Source organism: Copadichromis virginalis, linkage group LG9 (genome assembly GCF_057382275.1).
Source record: "Copadichromis virginalis isolate Kocher_CV1m ecotype Utaka linkage group LG9, C_Virginalis_male_GT1.1, whole genome shotgun sequence".
NCBI classification, from domain to species: Eukaryota; Metazoa; Chordata; class Actinopteri; order Cichliformes; family Cichlidae; genus Copadichromis; species Copadichromis virginalis.
Genome location: NC_140626.1, coordinates 7,760,742 through 7,766,937, shown reverse-complemented (window position 1 = coordinate 7,766,937; position 6,196 = coordinate 7,760,742).

The window sequence follows — 6,196 nt, the reverse complement described above, 5'->3', positions numbered from 1 at the left end:
TGAGTGAACAAAATTCATTGCTGCCTGCAAAAAATGTATTTCAGTGTTTGCTATTATCCATACACACACACACAATAGCAGCCCCTCTCGCTCAGTTTTTGCATTTGCGCTTGCTCGCAATGTGTTGCTCACGCTCTCAACATTTCTGCCCGTGCGCTCAACTCTTTCTGTACACCGTTATATTTGTGCCACAAAATCAGCCAATCACAGACTTGGATGCAAAAAAATCGGATTGGCTGTTTTGGTCTCCAGTCAGCTCGAAATGATGAAATGCAATATCCCAGAATCCATTTTGTCCGAAACTCAAACGAGGCAGTGGCGGAGGAACACAGAGTGGCAGAGTTTGAAATATTACTCTTTCTGGGTCACAAAATAAACTTTTAAGATATTTTCATGCGAGAATGGTGCTGTGTAAACTTCTAATATCTGCTCGATTTATAAATACATCACATATTTGCATAAGTGCTCTAACGTTTTCGGAGCGCGCACGGACAGAAATGTTGAGAGCGCAAGCAACACATTGCGAGCGAGCGCAAATACAAAAACTGAGCGACAGGGGCTGCTATTGTGTGTGTGTATGGATAATAGCAAACACTGAAATGCATTTTTTGCAGGCAGCAATGAATTTTGTTCACTCAAATTTAGCTTTTCTTCGCTCAAAATAAATTTCTCCTCAAAATGCAACACTTGCACCTGCAATTTCTTTTTATGTGCGCTCAATTTTTTTTAACGTGCTCTCAGAATAGTGGCACAAAGATAACGCCATAGCTTTTGATCGGAAATAAATAGTGTAGAAACTTGGCTCTCTGTTACCCTCATACAAATGGTATTACATAAAAAGCAGCTGTGCATGAAAGCCTGGCAATTAAGTACTGAATAATTAAAACCATATAGTCATACTACTAATACTTTTGATTTTTTTTTAGTTTAATTCAATTTTATATAGCACCAAATGACAACAACATTCACATCAAGGCTCTTTATATTGTAAACTAAAGACCCTACAATACTTAAGAGAAAACTCCAACGATGACCCCTTGTGAGTGAGCACTTGGTGACAGTGGGAAGGAAAAACTCCCTTTTAACAGGAAGAAACCTACAGCAGAACCAGGCTCAGGAAGGGGCAGCAATCATTTGGGGGCGAGGGGAGAGAGCCAGAGATTATTAATAACTAATGGTTAAACACAGAGAGTGAAAAATGGTCAGTGAAGAAAGAAATCAAATTAATAATATGCAAGTTTTAATATCAAAGTATACCTATAGTAGCAAAGGTAAATGTGTTCATAATGCATCACATACAATATAATAATGTTTGGATCATAAAAATGATTAATTAATATAATCCAACATTAATACATGAAATAGTCACAGCATTTAATTTATCAATTTGTGTTACTTGACTCAAATATTTACATTTTTCTCGTTCTCAGACACAAATTTCCATCCCTTTGCCCAGAACATGATTTTTCATCACAAACATCTCACTCGTGCTTATTAAAATCAAAGTGCTATCACGGGACAGATTTTTACACTGTTATTACTGTTATTCGTTGTCATTAAAACTACTCAGGTTTATACTATAATAACTACTGGTCGATTTACTCTGTTTACTTGGTTGGTTGGATGATGCTTTCCTTCAATCAAAATATGCTTACCATTGTCAGACTTTAGCTTTAGAGTCACGCTGACAGACATGAAGAAACAAGAGCATGGATGTCCATAGACAGGAACAAATCCACTGAGTTTTGTTTTTATTTCACGTTTTGCCATAAGAGCGGGCCGATGTATTACTTTAATGTTGCAGCAAAAGATTTATTCTAATTATTTGTAATTATAATAAGACAGTATAATAGATTTCTATTTTGAATTCTGCAAAATAGTGATGCTAACAAAAGTGAAGCTTTAGAAATAAATATTGTAGTATGATGTTTGCATCCAAATATTTTGGACTACAAGGAGAAAGTAGCATAACATGAAGTACTGAAATACAGTAAAATTACACTTCATTTCAAGTACTGAGTAAATATACTGTGCAGGCAACAGATTTCAGTGGGGGACGGTCACCACTGAACAAATCACTGCTGTAGGTTCTGTAACATTTAGCGTACACAGGCTAGATGCCCAAACTTGCCTTGCTTCTATTAACATATGCAGAAATGTAATAAGTTGATTAATTACTGTGAAAACAGTAAACTATTATAATAACTGATTATTGTTTATGTAATTTTCAAGCCAGAAGCCCAACAGCTCTTTGGTCCTAGGCTGCTGTTTTTGAGAAGTGGCCATTCTTTTCCATTTTTTTTAACTGTTTCAACAATGACTGAAAAATGATCATTAGCAGCAGCCCTTAGTTCTTGTGCCAAAGTAAACATATATCTACATAATTTGCTTCAGCAGGCCCATTTTCAACAAATTACTGTAGCTTACATATACCATAGTTAGTATAAAAAGTTATTTACAGCAGTTAATCAAACTTTTTTCTTCCCCCATCAAGTTTGCCAGCACCTCCTTTACACCCACCCGGCTCCAAGCCTTCAGAGCTGCAACTCCTTTTCCAGGCCTTAAAAAGAACAGAGGACCCTAAAGCCTCCATAATATTGACACAGATGTTGCGTATAACTGAATTCCCCTGAAAGTAAGGGAGGCTGGTAGACTCAGTGTCTTATCATTGACTTATTTTTAATTATTGCCTCGACTGTCCATTTACTTGATCACAGCTGTTAATATGTTCCCAACAAAAGCAGTCATGTTTACATAAAGTCAGCTTAACGTTGAATTACCTCCTTGATGATTATCTCTTCCCCTCCATTGTTCATAGTTGTTGACTCTACACGCCCTGGCTATAAGTGTATGAAGAAAAAAAACATGCCCAATTTTTTAACAGAGTCAAAAAGATCGAGATATTTAAGTTCCCTTCTGCACATTTGTTCTAGTGAATGAAGCAGTTAAGACAGCGGACATGATGACTCTGGCCTGCCTGACATGTTAAGAAAGTGAGTTAAACCTGAAAAAAACAAAAGGAACTAAATTTGTATGAGACGTTCTAGCTGCTGTTCTAGTTTGGATAAGATACAATGTTTCATTTGGCCTGTGTTGCTTTGGCATCTGCACATGCTCAGTGAAGGTCAACACCAGTGGTTCTTCCATGTGTTCAGGGAGTGCACGCCACACGTGAGCCGCACTGCACCCAACACACTGGCCTGCGTCTGTTTTCCATTGTGCTGTGCATATGCAGCTCATATGCAGCGCACTGAAATGTGGTGCAGAGACACTGATGTCATTGCTCCGTTTGCCAGTTGTGGTTTTGAGGTTGAGCGTTTCTGAGCTCGGTGAGCAGCACTGCCCACTGTGGGCTGCTGCATTTGCCGCTCCCTGATTCCCCAGAACTCTGGTGTAACATCTTGACTCTCTAGGTGTGGGGAGGGGTTTTATATGAATACCTCCCTGTTCCTCTAATCATCCAGCAGCATCAACCAGGGAGAAAACGCTAACATGAATTCACGAATCTTAAGATTGATACTGTGTAGAGGACAATAAGCACATCTCTTACAGATTAGATTGCTTGTATCTGTGGCTGAAACATTGTGTATGACTGAAAACTAAACTCAAATATCATGGACCACTTGTTAAACTTAAAGGTCTTGAACACCCTTCTCTATCTCCTCCTCTGAGATTGTCCTTCCTGAGAAATTGCTGCAGGTTTCTTGTGTAAACTCTTATTATGAGCACTAGTTATAATTAGAAAGTTTTATGATAAGTGTGTAAAACCCGTGCTGCTGTTATCTCCTTTAGATGGGGCAGAACTTGGAATTCAGAAAACCCAGAGTTTTCTTCTTCTCAGATGGTAGAAACAGAGGAACTCTCCTTTAATTATTTTACTACTTGAAAAAAATCCTTATTCACAAGGGATCACCATACATTTGATTTGGCAGATTTTTACACCATTACACAGGATGCATTTCCCAACATGACCTATGGATCTTTTAGTTATTACAAAAATGTTTAAATGGAGCCCCTAGATTTTTCACTACATGATTATTGTAGCCAAACAAATAAATGATAATGATAAATAATAACATGATTAAAAAATGGTAAAAGCACCAAACTACAGTGGCTCAATCGGAACAAACTGTAGATACAACACCTCGGGGTCAAGACATACAGCAAAATAATGCAAGTTTAGGAAAAGTTTTGTTTATATACTTTGGTATATTAACTGATTCAGTTATTTACAGCAACAGTCACCTCAAGGCGTTTTATAATGACCCCCTATGAGCAAGCACTTAGTCACGGTGGGAAAGAAAAACTCCCTTTTAACAGGAAGAAAACTCCAGCAGACCCAGGCTCAGGGAGGGACAGCCATCAACCGTGAACAGTTAGGCGAGGAGACAGGACAAAAGACATGCTGTGGAAGAGAACAAGACATAACTGATAATTAAATGGTCATCCAAACCAGAGTGGTATATATGTCATTGCTGACAAGATTTATCACTTGCATATGTCTTCATTAAATATTGACGACATCTAATAGACCGTTAGTGTAGTTAAGCATATAGACTGGAAAAATGGGGAAAAAACAAGCCTAGCTTAGTCTACAGATCCAAAGCCAATTACTGCACTTGGCCAGGAACTAGTTTAGCACACAACTCTCCATTAAACCACAACTTTTTATTCATTTTATTGTATAAATCAAACATGTTGATAAGAAAAATTGAGATGCTCTTGTTATTCTTGGCAAGATAACAAGAGCATCCCAAAAACATCTGTGTTACCGGTATCCCTCTGCCCCCAGTGTTTGTGCTAAGCTAACCTTCTTCTGGCCTAGCTAGGACTAGGTATCGTCCTTCCCAAAATAAGACTGAGAGCTAGGCTAGCTGTTTCGCCTGTTGTGATTCTTTGAACTAAATCCAAGTTTCCGGTCTGGCTTGAACTTGGTGAACTTCCTCCCATCTTCCCATAGTAACAAAGCTCGTGAGGCTCCTAGAACTTGGTTTCATTTCATCCAATCTTACCTTTTGTTCTGAATCATTTGGTCTCTGTTAAAAAGGTTCTAAAAGTTCATGCAAATATTTCAATATTCAGTAAAAGTAATATGGGAAGTTGAAAAATCTACTTCAGGTTTTGGGCCCAGAAATGAGGAATAAAATTTACAACCTGGAAATAGGCTTGAGACAGCTTTAATAAAGAATAAATAAATTCTACTATGTGAACTCTAACTTGTATTTGCTAAACTTGTCAACTTACAGGAAAAGAGAAAGAAAAATATGAGCTGGATCTAAAAAACGTTTGTGTCTTGACTTGTAAATACACCTCTGACTGATTGTCATTATGTCCAATCAGTGGGTAAAGGGTTTTGTATAGGTTACCCCCGAGGTAAAGCTCACATCAAAGGTGCCTGGGGAAAGAGGTTCGCTACAGTAGCTTTAAATAGATCAGCAGGTAATAGGCTTTGGAAGGCTGTAATTGCAGCAATCCCAATGTAGCGAGTGCAACCACCTTTTAAAGCTTGGCATGAGCCAGACAGATTACCATCAGGGGGCTGTGGTGCCACCTGGCAAACACCGCTCTCTGTGATCAGTCTAATTTATGGCCACTGGTCATGCTGAAGCTGGCTCTTAGTCTCTTGTCTCAGCATTTGTTCTGAGTTCTGACAAATAGCTGATGATGATTTAGGCTTTCCTCCTGACAACAAAAAAGAAAAGTGGGGCATGTGAAACCTCTTCCAGACAGGTTTTATTTAACATCGCCCTGATGGCTCGCTCTCAAAGAGAATGCCAAAGAATGATTTTCTGCTGCTTCGAGTCCATCTAGCTGATTTCTTTTTTCTTTTTTAAAAAGCTTGATGTATTTTTTTTTTCATACACAAAGAATGTGCTAAACTTGGCTCGGCTATAATAACTGCACATTTGTGGGCCTCCTGGACCAAAATTGTCCATTTCCCATCAGAATCCATCTGCAGACCTGTAATTAGGATTATTTTAAGAACGCCAGAGTATCCAGTGGTCATTGCATCGACTGAATCTATCTGGCAGAACCACAGGAGCTGCCCTGAACCCAAACAATTGCACCACAGTGTAACATAAACACAAAACTGAGTGTGTGTTACATTCCTCTCTCCATCATCATCGCTTCCAATGAAACTGTGAATCAACAGCAGGGGAATACTTTCAACATTTGGAGTATTGTTGTGCAGTGA